This window comes from Desmodus rotundus, chromosome 10, assembly GCF_022682495.2.
Source record: "Desmodus rotundus isolate HL8 chromosome 10, HLdesRot8A.1, whole genome shotgun sequence".
NCBI classification, from domain to species: domain Eukaryota; kingdom Metazoa; phylum Chordata; class Mammalia; order Chiroptera; family Phyllostomidae; genus Desmodus; species Desmodus rotundus.
In genome coordinates, this window is record NC_071396.1 from 73,700,978 (window position 1) to 73,720,705 (window position 19,728).

Here is a 19,728-nt window from a genome sequence, read left to right on the forward strand (position 1 = left end):
TAGCAAGAAACAGCATTCTTTGTGTTTTGTGGGCTCTGGACATGTAATCAGAGTTTGGTTATCAAAAGATATCTGAGATGGGCTGTCTTTTGTGAAGTGGGTGAGAACTATTGCAATTTATAATAGCCATCAGGGGCAGGGGGGCGTGAAATGAGGCTGTCGATGCAGGCTGGAGGCCGGGCTTGCCCAGCCAGTGGGCCATGTCAAGATTTTTTATTTTACTCTACCTGTAATGGAACCCATTGGAAGACTCGTTTTTTTCAGTTACAGTTTACATTCATTACTATTCTGTATTAGTTTCCGATGTACAGCATAGTGGTTAGACAATCATGTACTTTACAGAGTGGTTCCCCCAATATTTCAAGTACCCACCTGGCCCAATACATAGTTATTATGATATCGTTGACTATATTCCTTACACTGTAATTTACATCTCTGTGACTATTCTGTAACTACAAACTTATACTTCTTTGGGGGGTGGGGGATAAAAAAAATTTTATTGTAAAGCAAATATACAACTTGGAATGGATTTGAGGCAAACATAAGCTGATTTTCTTTAAGTGGCTAAAAAATATTGAAAAATCAAGTGACAATAAAAGAAAATGTCCCTGGTATAGAACAAGCAATACAAAAAAATAGTGTATGAGTACCTGGGAAGTACACCCATTTTGCAATAATGTAACTTTTGAGTCCTGTATTTTGCTGTATATAGTGCACACTTTACCCAAATTTTTGAGGGAAAAATAAGGATACGCATTATATATTGGCACAATGATTACATACCATGGGTACAATAAGGATATGATAATCCTGTGTGTGGTGTGCACAAAACGTGGGTATGCATTATACACAACAAAATATATTGTTGACTGTTTGTAGGCCACACAGAGTTACAACTCCACACTTCAACAGCATGCTCACAGTTCCTTAAAAAAAGTACTTTAAAAAAGGCCTAACCCAGATGTTCCCTCATCTGACCAACTCCATCTAAGTTTAGATGTGCAGAAGGGCTTAGATGTAGTCGGAGTGAGCCACATGCATCATGTGACTTGATCAGTTTTCTAAAATAAGGTTTCAGGAAAATGACAGTAAGATAAGGGAAGAAAACATGAAATGAAGTCCTAATTACTATACATGCATATTTTTATCATTTTTTATTGTTATTCTATTTCAGTTGTCTCAACTTTTCCCCCTTTGCCTTCCTCTGCCCACCCCCCCACTCCTACAGTCAATTCCCACACTGTTGTCCATGTCTGTGGGTCATTCATACATGCTTTTTGGCTAGTTTCTTCCCCCTCTTTCCACCCTTATCCCCCTTCCTTCTCCCCTCTGATCACCATCAGTCTGTTCCATGTTTCCATGCCTGTGATACTATTTTGTTTATTAGTTTATTTTGTTCATTAGATTCCTCTTATAGGTGAGATCATAAGGTATTTGTCTTTCACCAACTGGCTCATTTCACTTAGCATAATGCTCTCCAGTTCCATCCATGTTGTCACAAAAGGTAGGAGCTCCTTCTTTCTTTCTGCTGCATAGTATTCCATTGTATAAATGTACCATAGTTTTTTGATCCACTCATTTACTGATGGGCACTTAGGCTGTTTCCAGCACTTGGCTATTGTATATTGTGCTGCTATGAGCAATGGGGTGCATAAGTTCTTTTGGTGATTCAGGATTCTTAGGGTATACTCCCAACAGTGGAATCGCTGGGTCAAAAGGCAGTTCTATTTTTAATTTTTTAAGGAAATTTCATACAGTTTTCCACAGTGGCTACACCAGTCTGCATTCCCACCAACTGTACACTAGGGTTCCCTTTTCTCCACATCTTCGCCAACACTTGTTGTTTATTGATTTACTATGATGGCCATTCTGACAGGTGAGAGGTGATATCTCATTGTGGTTTTAATTTGCATCTCTCTGATAGCTAGTTGAGCATCTTTTCATTTGTTTGTGGGCCATCTTGATGTCCTCTTTGGAGACATGTCTATTCAGGTCCTTTGCTCATTTTTTTTTAAAGATCATCAGTGTGTGGTTGCTTCTCACATACCCTCTACTGGGGACCTGCCCCACAACTCAGGCATGTGCCCTGACTGGGAATTGAACTGGCGACCCTTTGGTTCACAGGCCGGCACTCAGTCCACTGAGCCACACCAGCCAGGGCCTTTGCCCATTTTTTACTTGGATTGTTTGTTTTCCTGGTGTTGAGTCATATGAGTTCTTTATATAGTTTGGAAATCAAACTCTTGTCCAATGTATCATTGGCAAATGTTCTCCCATATGATTGGTTCCCTTTCCATTTTGATAATGGTTTCTTTAGCCATGCAGAAACTTCTAGGTTTGTATAGTCCCATTGGTTTATATTTTCCTTTATTTCCTTTGCCCTGGGACAATGATCAGCAAATATATTGCTACATGGGATATCTGAAATTTTCCTGCCTATGTTTTCCTCCAGGACTTGTATAGTGTCACAACTTCTATTTAAGTCTTTTATCCACTTTGAGTTTATTCTGGTATATAGTGTAAGTTGGTGGTCTAGTTTCATTTTTTTTTTTTTCATCTCCCAGTCCAGTTCTCTCAACACCTTTTATTAAAGAGGCTATTTTTGCTCCATTTTATGTTTCTGTCCCCTTTGTCAAATATTAACTGACTGTATTGACATAGGTTTATTTCTTGACTCTCTATGCTGTTCCATTTATCTATGTGTCTGTTCTTATACCAATACCAGACTGTTTTGATTACAGTGGCCTTGTAGTATAGTTTGATATCAGGTGTTGTGATCCCTTCAACTTTGTTCTTCTTTCTTAAGATTGCTGAGGCTATTTGGGGTCATTTTGGTTCCATATAAATTTTTGAAATATTTGTTCTAGATCCGTGAAATATGCCATTGGTATTTTAATTGGAATTGCATTGAATCTGTAGATGGCTTTGGGTATTATGAACATTTTAATGATGTTAAATCTTCCAATTTGTGAACACAATATACACTTCCATTTATTTGTATCTTCATCAATTTCTTCTTCAGTGCTCTATAGTTTTCCGAGTACAGGTCTTTTACCTCTTCGGTTAAATTTATTCCTAGGTACTTTATTTCTCTTGTGGCTATATTAAATGGGATTTTTTCCTGATTTCTGTTTCTGATATTCCATTGTTAGTGTACAAAATGCCATCAATTTCTGAATAATGACTTTGTATCCTACTGGTTTGCCAAATTCACTTTTTAGGTTGAGTAGTTTTTTGGTGAAGATTATAGGATTTTCTATGTATGCTATCATGTCCTCTGCTAATAATGACATTTTTCCTTTCTCCCTTCCAATCTGGATGCCTTTTATTTCTTTTTCTTGCCTGATGGTTGTCGCTAGAACTTCCAGTTCTATGTTGAATACAAGTGGTGAAAGTGGACATCCTTGTCTTGTTCCTGAATTTAAAGGGAAAGCTTTTAGTTTTTACCCATTGAGCATAATATTGGCTGCAGGTTTCTCGTATATGGCTTTGATTATGTTGAGGTATGTTCCTTCTATTCCCACTTTGCTGAGTTACACATGCATATTTTTTGACAGTAGAAGAAACCTTTTACAGATAACTTACAAGCTATCTTCCATGTGGTATAATGTTGACTGTTCTCAATTAATGTCTCAATTTGATCACTATCAACTTCAACTCTGGAGCATCGTACAGCGAGAAATACCCAGCATGAAACTTCACAAACCACTTTTGACACATTCTATCAGTCACAGCACCTTTTCCATACACTGCACAAGTCTTTTTTGTGTGTTTCAGTTATGCTTTTATCGTTCTTTAAATAATAAAGCATAATACACTGGAAATGTTTGCATATTTTCTTCCATCTTCAATATTAAAATGACTACCAAAAATTTAACTATTTTGATAAATTTTTAAGTGCACACAGATATGACAGCTGTCACAACACAACCTAACAAAATTGTTTCAAATGAAGTTAAAGATAATTAAACAGTACTGTAGTCATCTTACAGAAAAAAAAAATGATCTTTTTGGCCAACCCAATACATATGCTGACATTTCTCTTTTTTCCTCCAGTTTTACTGAGATATAATTGACATATGAAATTAAAATTTTGTTGAGGGTAAGTCTCATATTAGGTTTTCTTTCCACAAATAAGAAAAAAAGACTTTGAACAAGTTGGGATTGAGGGACCTGTGGAAAACAGATTTAGATGTGCCCAGGGGACAGTGATTTATGTGGAGTGACAGTGCACAAAGTGACTTCACATGTGTGAGCACAAAAATAGTCACTGACTCCCAGATGGGAATGATACTCCCTGGGGAAAGGAAGAGAACTGTGGACAGTGCCTTCAGGCATGTTAAACTTCAAGAAGCGTTGTAAAGAAGAAGGACTGCACAGCAGAAGAGCTTGACCTCTGAAGACAGATGACCCTGGGTGTGAATCTGTTACTCAAGAGAGTTACTAACCTCTATGAGTTTTCAGTTCCTCGTATAAAATGAAGATTAAAAGCACCTACCTTAGAAGGTTGTTCTAAAGATTAAATGAGATAACACGTGCAAATTATTACTGTGTCTGGCACTTTGAAGATACTCAATCAATTTCACACACACACACATGCGTCCCTAAAAAGGAAACTAAAAAGGAATTTCTAAAGCAGACATAGAAAAGTCTGGGAGAGTGGTGTCAACTAAGCCAATTGAGGAGACATTTAAAAGATGAAAGTAACCCTGACAGGTGTGGCTCAGCTGGTGGAGCGTCATTCACAAAGCTAAAGGTCACCAGTCTGACTCCCTGGCAGGGCACATGCCTGGGTTGCAGGTTCAGTTCCATGTCAAGGCACGTTTGAGAGGCAACCAATCAACATTTCTCTCTCACATCGATGTCTCTGTCCCTCCCTTTCTCCCTCCCTTCCCCTCTCTCTAAATATAAATAAATAAAATCTTTTTTTTTTTAAGATGAAGGTAGCCCTGACTGGTATGACTCAGTTGGTTGGGTGTAATGCTGCCTAGTCAGGGTACATGCCTGGGTTGCGGGTTCAGCTCTTGGTCTGGGTGCGTCTGAAAGGCAACCAATCTATGTTTCTGTCTCTTTAACATCAATGTTTCTCTCCTCTTTCTTCCTCCCTTCCCCTCTCTCTAAAATCAACAAGCATGTCCTTGGTTGAGGATAAAAATAAAAAAAGATAAATAAAAGATGAACGTAGTCTGTGGTGTTAAATGCCACAAAGAGGTTTTTGTGGGGTTGTTCTTTTATAAGCTAAATTTTACATTTTGACATCTAGCGCAGTAATTAAGATTTGACTTTCTGACCTTCATTAATGTGATGTCATTAGAGATATCAAATTAGCCCTTTGAGACATGTAATTAGTAGAGAGACTGAGCTCTGTGTTGTTCGGGAAAGGAAATCACAACATGAGGGTCTGGTTGTTCCAGCATCATTACACCGAGTAAGTATGAGAGGCCTGAAAAGTGTCCATTGAATCTGGCAGTGGTGACTCTGGAGGAGCACTTTCAGTGGCATGGTTGATGTGGGAGCCTTATTGCTATCATTTGAGAATTATGAGATTTGGGAATGGAGATACAGAACACACCTCCTCTGTTAGAGGGTTGGCTCGGACCAAAAGAGGACACCCAAAACAGTAACTAAAGTGGGGCATGGGATCAAGTTTGCTTCTTTGTTTAAAGAGGCAAAACACACATGACTATATGCTTAGGAGGAAAAGTTGGAAATAAGAAAAGAATGATAGTTGGTGTATAAGGGAAGAGGTTGTAGGATCCAGAACACAAGTGGAGGGTGCACCCCTTTTGCTGTGAAATGAGAAAGAAATATGAATGAGTATAAATGCCACAAACTTTTAAGAATGGGGGTAGAGAGTTTAAATTTCTCATGATGTACTGTACTATATTTGCCCTGAGCAGTTACAGCTGAGATTGAAGGGTGAGACGTTCAAGGGAAGGAGTATGAGATTGACCTATAGAATTAGAAAAGTGGGTGATCAGTTTGATATCAGCCAAAATAAATTTTGAAGGCTATAGCTTTAAATCCACAAATCTCATCATAGAGTAAATAAAATGACTAAGTATAAAAGAGGAGCTCTTCTGAGCAATTTTTGAAACTAGCTCTTTGGAGGGTAAAATTTTAGTCTGAAGCTTTGCTGGGGAGAAAAAAGACAAGTGAGGTTTAACCTACAGAGTGAGTATATACGGGGCGGGGGGCAAAATAAACAGAATTATCTTCTGGAGGTCTAGACTCTAGTAATACAGGCCTCCCCCACTAGGTGAGTGTTCCAGGAACCCATCTGTATTAGTGTACCAGCTGGTGCTGTTTTGAAAGGTTGTGTTCGGCTTCAGTGAATTTTTTTTTAAGACTTTCAGAGCTTTTGCCCATTTCATGATGGGTAATTTACGAGTGCACTTACCCACACCACACGAGTGTTCAGCAGTTTTTGACCAAAAACAGCCTGATCCCTGCTCCCCACCCTCCCTATTTGCCCCATCTCACCCCTAGCAACTTGTTTTGTTTCCCAAGATGAAAAAAGTCCTTAAAGGGAAACATTTTTCCAATGTGGAATAGGTGAAACAAAAAACAGCAAAGCTCTAAAAGGCATCAAACACTGTTTTAAGCAGTGGAAAAACATCTCGATGGGTGTATTGCATCAAATGGAGAGTATTGTACTTTGAAGATGACTGACGTTTAAACATGTAACGATAAATACACCATTTTTATGTTTAAATAAATTCCATTTTGGGGGGTCCCCCTTGTGTGGTCCAAAACTAATCATGGATCTCATTCCTCAAGGGCTTGGGGATTAGCACAATGACAGAAAAACTCCCTCTGACTGCTGCTCTATTATCATTTCACGGTATTTGCTCCCCAACAGCTTTGTTGCAGACACCCTCTCTGCTCATAGGTAGGAACTGCCTAGTCCAAGGCCACCCCCAGAAGCTTTTGTTCCAATAACCTTCTGAATTGTACCTGGATCTCCAGTATTACTAATCAGTTCGTTTAAAAAATACTTTAGGGACAAAGAAGCTGTTGTACCTCATTATGGAGTGACCCTGACTTTATTTGAGCTCGAAAGTGCAGTGACATAAACAGCACACACACAGAGCAGTTTTACCACTGCACTGGGAAACTCGTGCGATAGGCCTGAATATGAGGATGGAGTCGTTTTCAAGGTCACTGTTTCAATAAAGAAAAATTGAACTGAAGTAAGCAGATTTGCTAATGTTATCAGCCTTCTCTCTCCAACAAGCTGAGCATATCATAAATTATTCACGTGTTGATGAGTTATTCTGGTTGCCATAATGAGATGCTGGCTACTGCTCCATGTCTAGCTCATCCTCAATTTATTTTAACAAAAGAGCACTCTTACCCTGAGTAGGGCGGCCTGTCCCTGGAGAGAGATTTTTCTGTACATAAATTAAAGTCCGCCTAGAAAGTTGCCTTGACTCCCCGGGTTTTCAGTCTCCTCGAGCCTGTTGACAGCATTATCCGTTTTACCACAGGGTGGCGTATGCAAACCTCCAAAATTGCAGCGCGGCGGAGTCCCAGAGCTCGGCACCCGGAAAGAGGGGGTGTTAGCAGAAACCATCATCTAGTGCAGCCCACTCGTTTCACAAATGAGAAAACTGAGACTGAAGGAAAGTAAGCAAACCACAGGGCTGCTTTGGCTAGCACAGGGTCAAAGTCCGTATCTCCACCTTGTCGATCCCAAATTCATTCCACCAAAAGGCAGTGGTTTACAAACCAAAATAAACAAGCATGCAAACAACAGAAACGCCCTTTTTTTCCAGTGAAATTTTACAAAGAAACACATACTTCTTCCACCCCTCCACACCCTGTCCCTCCAACCCTTCCTTGTGTAGACACACTATAATGGAGTCTCTGGTGGAAAGAATTGTCCCTGAGGCATCTTTGCGGAATCACCAGGCTCCTCAGAGTTTGAAACCTGTTGATGGGGTGGAATCAACTTTGAAGCAGGAGGTGTAAAAAGTGATTGCCCTACTGAATTTTTCTCTCAACCCATAACTTTCTTTCCACTGCATTTCCACCTTTTTCACAGCCACAAACCTCTTGGACCTTCACCTTGCTGATTCCCTGCCTTTGCCTCTTGCTGCTGCTGAATTCCACCAAGGAATTCAGTGACTGATCTGAAACCCCTTTACAGCTCCACTTGGCATCTTTTTCCATTCCCCTCAGAGGTGCCCAGGCATCAAGCCCCATCTTCGCCTCCGTGGCTGTTAACAAACCTGAGTCCTTACTGTGTGCCAGGTGCTGGCTGAAGAACATTACTGTACTGTCATTTTAACTGTTACAACAGCCCTACAGAACAGAAAATAGTATTTAAAGATCCCCACTGACAGATGAAAAATCTGAAGCAAAAGATCGCAGAGCCAGAATCTGAGCCTCTCAATCTGGCCCCAGAGCTTGCATTCTTAATTCCTGAAGCTGTGGCCTCCCATGAGTGTGCTGGTAACTTTGCTTGGAAAATTGCAACTAGCAAGCATCCAGTCTCTCCATTTGCATTCCTTCTATTTCATAATTTATCTGCATCTCCACTCATCCTTGAATCCTTCCCCTTTCTATCCATAATTTTGACCCCGATTTCTGCAGTGTCCCAGAAGATCGCTCATCAATTATTCTTCCTTATCTTTCTACTGAAACAGCTCCACTGAAGCTTCTGATAAAAACTTGTTTGTCAAGCCTAGTGGCTGCTCCAGAGTGCTCTATGTCCTAACCCTCTCCTGAGGCACCTTTTCCCAGCTGGCCATTCCCCTGACCCTCAGCCTTGCCTCCATTACCTTGGGACACGATCCTCCTCTGTTCTTCTCCTTCCACGGCAGGTGTTTGCTCTTGGTTTTTTCAATGCAGAAGTTTGACCCCTACCTCAGACCGCATGACTCAGAATCTCTCATTCTGGGGCTCAGACATTTGTACTTTTTCAAAGCTCCTCCAGTGATTTGGCTGCACAGCCCGGGTAAGAACCGCTGCTCTCAATAAGCCAGACATGACAGGGAAATAGGCACAATCCACTTACATGCGGTATCCAAACAGTCACATTCAGGGAGATGAAAGTACAGCAGAGGTTACCAGGGACCACGCAGGCTCCATGCCATCACTATTTCCTTCATCAGAATTGTCTTTTCCTGCCTTCCTGCCTGACAAATCCCTACTCCTGCCTCGAGCTCAGCTCAGGGCTGGTGCTGGGCTAAGTGGGCCTTGCATTCTCTCTCTCTCCCTTGACAATCTCATTTGTTCCACAGCTGCAGCTCTTCCACACATATTATTCAGTTCCAACCCACCTCCAGCCCTGGCAGTGCTCCTGACTTCTGACTCAAGTTCACATTTCCCACCACTGTCTCCCACGAGATATCCTCTTTCCTCCAGCACCTCAAAGCCAGCATGTCCAAAACCTGAGTGATTTTTTTCCTTCTTTCTACCCTGCTTTTTCTCCTGTGTTTTCTACTTCAAAAACTAGCCTCATCATGTATTATGTGTATCAAGTACTTAGAACCTAGTACCTATCATTATTATGTGAAGGTTAATAACATTATTAGCGATAAAAATATACTAGAAATATGAAAAAAACTTTTAGGAACGTAAAACTGATGATGAAGTGCCTACCACTGCACAGCATCTCCATATTTGAAATAACTTATTTAAAAAATCAGTCTTTTAGGATATCAAGGTTGAAAAGGGAAATCTTAGTAATGTAACTGGAAGCCAAATACTGTAATTGATTATTCCCAGAGCATCACTAGGCACAATGAAGAAAACTTCCTTTGAAAAATGGAGCTTTGCCAGATGTAATGAAAAGTAAGCATAGTAAGCTACATCAGATCTATAGACCAAGAGGACACAGACTATATGGGTTGAACACTTGATGTCTCTCTAATCAAGATGTGCTATAAATCATAGAGGAGTGGGAGTTAGTGTTTAATGGATACTGAGTTTTATTTCAGGCAGGATTAAAAGAAGTTTCAGAGATGGACAATGGTGATGATTGCACAACGATGTGAATGTGTTTAATGCCACTGAACTACAGAGTTAAAAATGGTTAAGGTGGGCCCTGGCTGGCTGGCTCAGCTGGATGGAACACCGTCCCGTACTCCAAAAGGTTGCAGGTTTAACCCTCTGTCAGGGCACATACCTAGGTCACGGGTTTGATCCCCAGTCAGAGCATATACAGGAAACACACAATTGATGTTTCTCTATCACACAATGTTTGTCTCTCTCCCTTCCTCTGTCTAAAATCAACAAACACATCCTCAGGTGAGGATTTTTAAGAAATGGTTAAGGTGGCAAATTTTATGTTATGTATATTTTACCATAATGAAAAAAATCACAATAAGATCCACTAAGCTCAATAATTAAAAAACAACTATAGTTTCCTTAAGTATATACAGGGTGGGGCAGAAATAGGTTTCCACTTGTAAAACAGTCTATTCTTATATTATTATTTATTAATTCTTGTATTATTTTCCATATGAATAATTGTAAACCTACTTTTGACCCACCCTGTATTTCTCTACTAATATATATAATTTATAAACTTTCATAAATATATGTAATATACTTCTCAAGGATAGAATATCAGTAAGGAGAACAGTTTGGGGAATAGCTTTCAAATATATCCAAATTAAGTTAGAAAGAAATATTTAAAAATAAAATTACAACACATCTAAGGAATAGATGCAGAGGAGGAAGATAGTTTTCTTAAATAACAGGGACATAAGAGATACTTTATTTTAACACAAAAGTCAATCAGAACAGAAATTCTGATATAAATATCTATCCCTACACTTCTGCTATTATACAAACAAGATATTTAATTTTGAGTGTCACATGGAAAAATGAAGAATTATGAATATTAAATTTGGGGCTCTTTTAGACTGACTACCTTCCTACAGGAAAACTTCAAATCAAAAATATTTCCCAAAATAATAAATTTAGAATATCTAATATGTTCTTCCCCGGCTGCTCTTGTAGAAGCTTTAGCAGAGGCCGTTAGTGTTCCCAGAACATCCGTGTGCTTCTCCACGTTCTCATGCTTAGTTCTAGCCGGTAGGAAGCAACAGGGTTGTGACATGTGTCACTTCCTGGCTGAAGCAGTTAAAAGCCAGTGTGCCTTATCCATCTCTCTATTTCCCTGTCCTGTGACTTTGGCAGGTGAGAAGGTGATAAGAGATCACAAGATACAGGAAGTCTAGAGCCCCAAGAGGTTGCTTGTACAGAGATCCAATCAGCCTGCACTGGACCTTCTGAGAAATAGTTTTGTTTCTTAAGCCACTGAGATTAGGGGGCTTATTTGTTACTATAACAAAACCACATGCTTAAACTTACATACAGTGGTTAGCCTTCAGATGATAAAGTGGGTGCATAATTAGTTTCCCTACTCATTAGAAGTCAGTTTTTAACTCCAAAGTAGCCTTCATTAAATGCTATGAACACTAGAGGGCACAATTGCGCCGTGAGAAACCTTGGCCTACGTTGTAAATGAAGCAAGGTATGGAATCTGTAAGTCTATTAGCGCCATTTCATCATTTGAGATCATTAAATTCAAAGAGAATTTATAACACTTTATTTAACACAAAGACAGTAAATTCCAAAAACACATAAAGCATGTGTGTACATTAACAAATTTGAATACCTACATCCGAAAACTAGCAGGAGTTTTCTTGAGGTAACTGTTTTCTATCTGTATTTTTTTTTTCTTTCTTTCTTCATATAGGCCTGTCTACTAGCAATGACTGTTAGGCCACGCAATCCATGCATATTCTAATCTGATCACTTGGGAAAGCTGAAGTTTCTAAGGTCTCATTATACAAGGTGACCAGATGTTCCAAACATCAAGCTGTGACAGGAAGCTCCCCACCCACTGCAAATGTCATGCTGAGTTTTGAGTAGACTTCCTTTTCCCGTTTCCTTTTTCCCCTCTCTCTAATTTTTTTTCTTCAAAGTCTATTCAAAAGCTGCTGCCAAAACTGTCTTCCTCTATTGTTGTTCTGATGACATCATTCCCTTCCCCAGCTCACCCTTGTCTCATGGTCAAAGTTTGCGTTCATTTCCTTGGACTGCCTCTGTGCCTGCCTCTCTATTATTTCTACTGCATACCACACTCCTTTAAAAAAATCTTTTTGAGTGAATTTAAGACAATATAGTAAATAGCGTAATATCAACAGGAAAATGTATTATACTACCATAGAAAATGGTGGTTGAGAAAAGCTCTCATCTAGAGTATATGATATTACTTAGTGAACCAAACTCGAGTATAAAATTAGTTACTGTGATTATAATCTCCCAGTATTGATGTGTTACATACAAGGTCCATTTTGCATTCCTATTAATATAAAAATTGGAGATTTTTAACATAGAATAAATACTGCCCAATAATCACATGTATTGAAAGAAAATCACTTCTTAACAAACCTGCCAAGATTTTTTACCTTGGAGTTTTGAATTTAGTCCATTTAGATTTGGTGCATTAGAACGTACACTAAGTTAGAAGTTTCCAGCTTAGTCATTCATTTGATACTGGGCACTGGGCATACTAGTTTGAATCTCTCATTCCTCAGTTTGCTCACTTGTAAAGTGGGGATAGTGACATCTACTTACCCACTCTTTAAGACTGTTGTAAGCATCATACGTGATAGCATGTTCAAGTAATTTGAACATTATAAAGTGTTATTCAATGTAAGGCATTATTATCATTTATGCCACTGAGATTTAAAGATTCAATACAAAAAAATTGATTATTGATTGGATTAACCAGAAGTTTACATCATTTAGTTGTTTAGGGGAACTGTTTAGGTTTACAGGCTTACAAGGCAACAAAATTAACAAATATTAAGTTAATGAAATTATCTGCCTCTGTTATTACAACTTCTCCAAATGTTGCATTTCAAGTCAAGTTAATATTTGTGCAAAAGAAACCAGTTATTCTCAAATTTTTTATTTTTAAGAATAAAAAATATTTTTTAATATTTTTAATATATTTAGGGTTATAGAATTCAAATACCCTACATTATATTTTTTCCTGAATCAATAATATTAAGTATTCTTAAATGTTTATCATGTGCTTACTACGTATCAGGCATTAAACTAAGAATTAAAAGGTAGAAATATAAATAAAATAAAAGGCATCTGCCTTGGAAGAGTATTATTATTTTACTTGAGTGTTTAAAATTAAAAATATAACTTGGTATTTTAAATGAATATTTATTTGACCGAATCAAAGAAATAGTAATGGCATGCCACATTTATTAAATTTTTATCAACATTTCTTATTAGATATGATAACCTAAAAATAACCCAAAGTGAGAGGCAACAGGCATTTATTTGAGATCAAAAAAACATGAAGAAGAAGAAGAGGTAGAGGAAAAAGGAGAGAAATAAGGAGGAGGAGGAAGAGAAGGAGAAGCTGAGGAAGAAGAGGAAAGGGGAGGGGACAAGCTCTTTAAGAAGCACATTCAGGCAAGAACCCACAAGTGTTCTGATCAGGAAACCAAGGCAAGGGGTGTTCATGAGAAAGGGAAGGGGAACGATGACATCAGTAGAAGGAAGGCATTCCTGTGGGTACAGATAAGCTGACATAATGGCATTAATCCTAAACAGTGTTTTTTAATTTTTAGTCCCATTGTCATCAGTCCAGTAGTCATAATACCTGCTTTCCTGTTATCCTTGCAAACAGTTCGTTGGGACACGGTGCTGCTTTAGGCCCAGTCTAGAGGTTTGAGGCATAAGATGTGCACATCAGTTCTTCTGGGATAGCAGCTCAGACTCCATAGTGGCTTTATTTATTTTCTTACTTATTTATAAATAGTAGTCAATTTTTATTCCCAATTTATACATCAAGAAACTGACACTAAGAGAAGTAACCTGTCAGATTCATACACCTGGTAACTGGCATTTGAACTGGAGCAGAGGTGTTCTTCACCACCATGCTGTAGTATCTCAACAAAAGGAACTTGTACAAATACATGTTTAGAATTATATAGAGCATGATGTTTTCATGGAGTACATTTGGTCACATTAGTTGTGAGTGGTAAAGGTTTGTGGTGGTTAATTTTATGTGTCAATTTACCTGGGCCATGGATGCCAAGATATTGGTCAAACATTATTATGGGTGAGTCTGTGAGTGTTTCCTGGTGAGATTAACATTTAAATGACTAGACTGAGTAAAGCAGATTACCCTCCCTAACGTTAGGTGGGCGCTATCCACTCAGTTGAAGACCTGAATAGAACATAAAACTTGACCCTCCCCCAAGTAAAGAAGAATTCCTCCTGCCTGACTGCGAACAAGCTGGGAGTTTGGCTTTCTTCTCTGAACTAGAACTGAAACATCAGCTCTCCCTGGTTTTCAGGCCTTCAGACTCATCCTGGAACTACACCATTGGCTGTTTTGTCTCTGGTTCACTGACTCACCCTGTGGATCTTGGGACCTGTTAGCCTCCACATCTACATGAGCCAATTCCTTATAATCTCCCCTCACCGCCCCCCCCCAACCACCACCACACACACACATCCTATTGATTCCATTTCTCTGGAGAACCCTAATAAATACAAACTTCTTAAGGCCCACCCAAAGGATAAGGAGAATGGAGAAATAATGATTCTGTAATGTTTTATACTTCATATCTGAATAGGGTAAAAACAATGAGTTATTCCAGTCATAACTAACACTAGTTGTTTGATCTTGAGTAATTCACTTAACGAACAAATGAGACTCATTTATTCATTCAGCAAATATTTATAGAGTGCCTTTTCTGTGCCAGGCAGGAAAGTACTGATGCAGGTATTCCAGAGGTCTGGGGACCCAAAGGTCCATGACCCACAGTGGGTTCTTAGCTTTGCCCAGGAAATAATTTAAAATTGAGCCAGCAGAGAGTTTAAAGTGAAAGGCAGTTTATTAGTGAAGCAGTGAAACAGAAAGTAGCTACTCTAGAGAGCAGCCCCTCCCTAGTGGGATTTACTTCTTTACTGAGTTTCATTTAATTGAGGAGTAAAGCATTCAATAAGGGGGAGGAGTATTCAGGAATTTTCCGAGAAGCAAGTGGAGACTCCTTGGAAGAGCGCTGTTAGCGGCGTTGTGTCCTTACATGGGCTTTCTGTTTCCAATCACAGCAGCATGGGCCACGTCCTTTACTATGCTATTGTGCAGTAAGGAGTGTATCATGAGGGTAGGGGTGACCACAAGGTGAAATTAGATCAAGATGGTCTCCTGCAAATTCTAAGCCATAATGTGTTTTGGGTTACTATCTCCTTGCTAGTCCCTGTAGCCTTTATTGGTTACAGTCATTTGGCCACGTACCCTATCTCAGTACTCTGTGAGGCACTGAAAATACCAGAGCAGATGAGATAAAGGCCCCCACCCATAAAAGTTCAGCAGAATGAGAGCTAGAGGCATTTGATAGAAAAACTTGTGTTTTCAAAAGTTATAAATGTTGAATTATCAGGCACCTTTATCTCCTGCTCTACCCCAGCACAAACCCTCTACTTCTGGCCTTGTTTAGCACTCCATTATCAGGGACATTTTGGACCCCGAAACTGCCTAAGCCATCACTTTCTCTTTGGGGAACGCTTTTATGAAATTGTCTTTCCCAGTTAAGTCCCGCAAACTGTAACTGGGTACTGGGCAGCATGGGGTCCAGCTGTGTACACACATAACACAAAGATTTGTGCGGGAGGAAATCGATTTCTATTAATAAGGTTTCCAATTTCAGGGGAGGTGTTGCTGGGAGCATTCCTGCTCCGAACCCTTTTGTTCTGCAAGACACAGAACCTTCCTTGCTCCCAAAATGATTGCAAATCAAAGCCACACCCAGAAGTTCCCCATTATTGCTTATCTATCCTTTTGGAGCTTAAACTAGCCATGCAATCAAGTTTCCATCCTTCCTGGAGTGGGTAATTGTGGGTTTCAGAGTCACCATCATATCTCGCCCCCCTCTCTTCCCCTCTCTATCCCTCTCCCTCTCTTCCCCTCTCTCCACACTCTCTCCCCCCTCTTCCCCTCTCTCTCTCCCCTTCTCTCTCTTTCAGGGTCAGGAGTGCACTGCCATGTCACTCCTGATGGTCCTGCAAGGAAATATCCATCCGTGAGGAACTTCCCACCTCCTACCTCCCCACCCCCCCAGGGGATGCTCTCAGTCTCTGAGTGCTGCTGTCAGGGTGAGGGAGAGGAAGTAATCCAGGACCCATGTGCCTTGCTGCACTGGGTCATAGTGTTCCAAAGGCTAGAAGGCAGGGAGGCACGAACTCCAGTGTGGGACCCTCCCCTGGGCAGCTGACTTCCAACCTTGTGGGGCCTAAGCCCCAGGTGGGCCTGGCATGAGTGCTCCCATTGTGTCCAGTGAAGCAAGAGTTCAAGGAGCCAAGAGAGCCAGAGCCCCCAAGCCAAAAGAGTGAGCTTCTGCCTGCCTTCTGTTTAAAAATCCTCTTCCATAATTTCATACACTCCAGAAGCCTTGTGAGTGTCCAGCTCTTCAACCGGTGAGGGCCACTGTCAGCCGCATTTGCCTTTGCCCCTCTTCTGGCCACCATGCTGCAAAAGGGGGCAAAGTTGCCACTCACGCAGGCTCTGTACAAGCTCCCTGCTGCCCAGCCACGAGCTGTCTGGCTGCCCCAGGCAATTTCCATCCTTTGCTGGGAGGACAAGCTGCTTCCGATCTTCAATTCCACCTCAGGGTTTTCTCCCTGCCCCACGCCTTCTCCAGTGATTTGGCCTGACCACTCCATTACATAACTTTTCAAAGTTCTTTTCAACTGCTTCAACCTACTAAGATCTCCCTCTCATCTAAATTTCTAAAGATTTTATTTTCTAAGCTTTTTATTAGCATGTATCAAAGATGAGTTCTTATTTATGTTTAAGTATAATCTTCTAGCTGTTAAGCTTCTAAAAGTAGGATATATTCTTTTATTTCTTTGTCTCACTCAGTACCGTAAGCATTACTTTAGTAACAATATGATTTACTACTGTTGACTCAGTAAGAAAAACTGGAAAATCACTTCATTTTGCTGAGAGAAAATGAATCAAGAGGATTCCTTAGAATTAAATAACAAAGTTATATTGAAGGGTCTTAAGATTTGCAAATCTGTTAACACTACCAGGTAACACCCAGAGTGTTCAAAGGAAAAAGTAGAGACTTCTTATAGTAAAAAGTACATTCTTCAGAAGAATCAGTCCTGCATTCTTAGACTCTGGAATGGTCTGAGATGGTGCTCTGCATACATGAACATTCTTTCCCAAGTTCTTCAGAGGGCTATCTGTAGGATTTATAAATATCTCCAAGCGTTAATGCACAACTGGAAAGTTCAAAATATTTAGTCCTCAGGCTACTTAAGGTAAAATGAAATCTATTCTTCATGTTCCAGCCCATTCTAATCTAAGTAATTTTGTTAGCTCAGGTATTGCACCTCCATTTTGTTTCTTCATTCTTTCCTCAGTTTCATTGTTTTGATTTTTCATGACCTGCACAATGAAGAAAATACTGCATAATGGACATTCTGTATAAAATATTTTTGGTTCCTAAGTGGTAAACTAAGACCAAATAAGTTGCAAATATAATGGTTATAATGTTACAATGAGAGAGACAGGCATTTTTTGTTTATAATGTCATTATAAGGAAATTAATCAACATCCATTATAAGCACTTTCTGTTCATGAAAAGTATGCAGAGGTATTCCATTATGTAATGTGGAAGAAGAGGCCACACACTAAATCTGCCAAATGTAGAAAAGGCCTGCGTGATGAGCCTTACAAACTCGGAGACTGAAAGTAACCACATAATATGGTCTAAACAAAATTCCTAACTAAAAGTGAGTTGGGCAGATGGCTTATATCCGGAGGCCTGTCGTTTCCTTGACAAAGGTAATCATTACCAGAAGTGAGACTGTCTATTATCTTTTTGCATCTAAGATAACACACCTTTGAAATGTCAGAGTAATCGCCTTTCCCAGACCCCTCAGGGCACAACCAGAGTAAAAGACCACAAAACCTCTCCTTGCTATCTTTTCCGCCCCCCATACCATTCTATGTGCAGTTCCTGTCAATTATTAACTAACCTGCACCCGCCAATGTAAAATAAGTGTGTGTGTGACTCCATTTGACTTTTATCCAATCCCAGAAATGTATCTACTTTGCTTTCTCCTGCCGCCTTAATCTACCACCAATGGATTTTATATAACCCTCTTTACGCCTCCTCCTTTGATTGTACAGTGTAAAATAATCTGCAAAACTGTTATTCCCCAGAGCATTTTCTCAATCCACTGAGATTTTGCTTCTCAGCAACTGTCGACAGTTTGGCTCAAATAAAATTATGAAAATTCCTCTACAGGTTGGGACATTTCTTATAATCTATAGTCAATAATTAAATTCTAACATTGGAAAAATGCCTAAGCCATATACAGTTTGCAGTTGAAATTTATTTCTATGTGGTTGAGGAACTGAGCTATCTAAAAAGAAGGCAGGGCTGGGAGTACCTTTTTAATTTGCGGAGGCAGAGGAGGACAGTAATTATGAATGAGACTCAGATTAAAATCTCGATGCCACCTGCTATAACTGCACAAACTTGGACACATTAGTCTTGTTAAGTCTCAATTTTCTCATCTTGAAAATTCGTAAGTTAGAACTTTATTCTTTATCTTTTTATTTGGTATAACTTGAAAAAGATACTCATCATAAAAGAGTATTTCTGATTTTCAGGAGATTCTCCCTTCATTAATACCTAAATCTATAGGCTTGTTGTGAGAGATTAAATGAGTTATGATGATGTAAAGTACTGGTAATTTGCCTGGCATGTAGTAATAGTGAAGCAAATGGTACCTTAGAAATTAAATGGCCAGAAAGCTTATATGTGGCCAGTCACACTAAGTTCATCACACTGGTTCTGCACTATTCTCACTTGGCTAAAATCTCTGTTAAATGTGCTCTTCATGTGCCTTTAAGAAGTTTATAATCTGATTTTTCCAAAATAGGTTTTATACTTTAGAAATTTCATGTTACTTTTTGCTTCATACAAATGCTTTTTCTTGCTATCACTTACATTTTTGTGGAGATCATTATCTTAAGCGTTGCCCTAAGAATAGGATTATAGTTGTTTAAAAAACAAAACATCAACCATGAGTCTCTATTCCTCTTTAAATTCCACAATGAATTTGCAAAATTCTATCTAAATAGCTACATTGTTCTTGGCCCATTAGGTATTATCAGCAGGATTTAAATTTAACAATTCAAAGCACAGGATTTGAAACAGGCACACTACTTGGACCAGGAACAAACGGCCAACCACAGAAGAGTCCCTGGATCTCATCAGGATCAGCCTGGATGAGCGAATTTATGTGAAAATGAGAAATGACAGAGAGCTTCGAGGCAGATTGCATGCTTATGATCAATATTTAAATATGATATTTGGAGACGTGGAAGAAACTGTAACTATTATAAAAACTGATAAAGAAACATATGAAGACATAATCAACAGAACAATATTCTGACAATCTTTGTTCGGGGAGATGGTATTTACTAATTACCCCTCCATTGAGAGTTGGTTGAAACAAATAATTTATTTTCTATTGGATGACTGTATGATTGTGTCTTTATATACAGAAGGTATTCAACAGAGAACCCTGTGTAAATTCTGATATTAAGAAATGACCAAGGATTCTTCCACTCCTGAAATGGGCTGATTTGCAGATAGCTCACAAATTCTTAAGCTAATTGGCATTTTTTTTCTCCAACCCTTCCAATAA

The 19,728-nt window shown here is 39.3% G+C and overlaps 1 pseudogene; it reads left to right on the forward strand.

Annotated features, from left to right (window-relative positions):
* The first annotated feature begins 8,348 nt into the window (after nt 1-8,348).
* Nucleotides 8,349-19,531, forward strand: LOC112322591 (U6 snRNA-associated Sm-like protein LSm3 pseudogene; annotated as a pseudogene).
* Nucleotides 19,532-19,728: the final 197 nt, after the last annotated feature.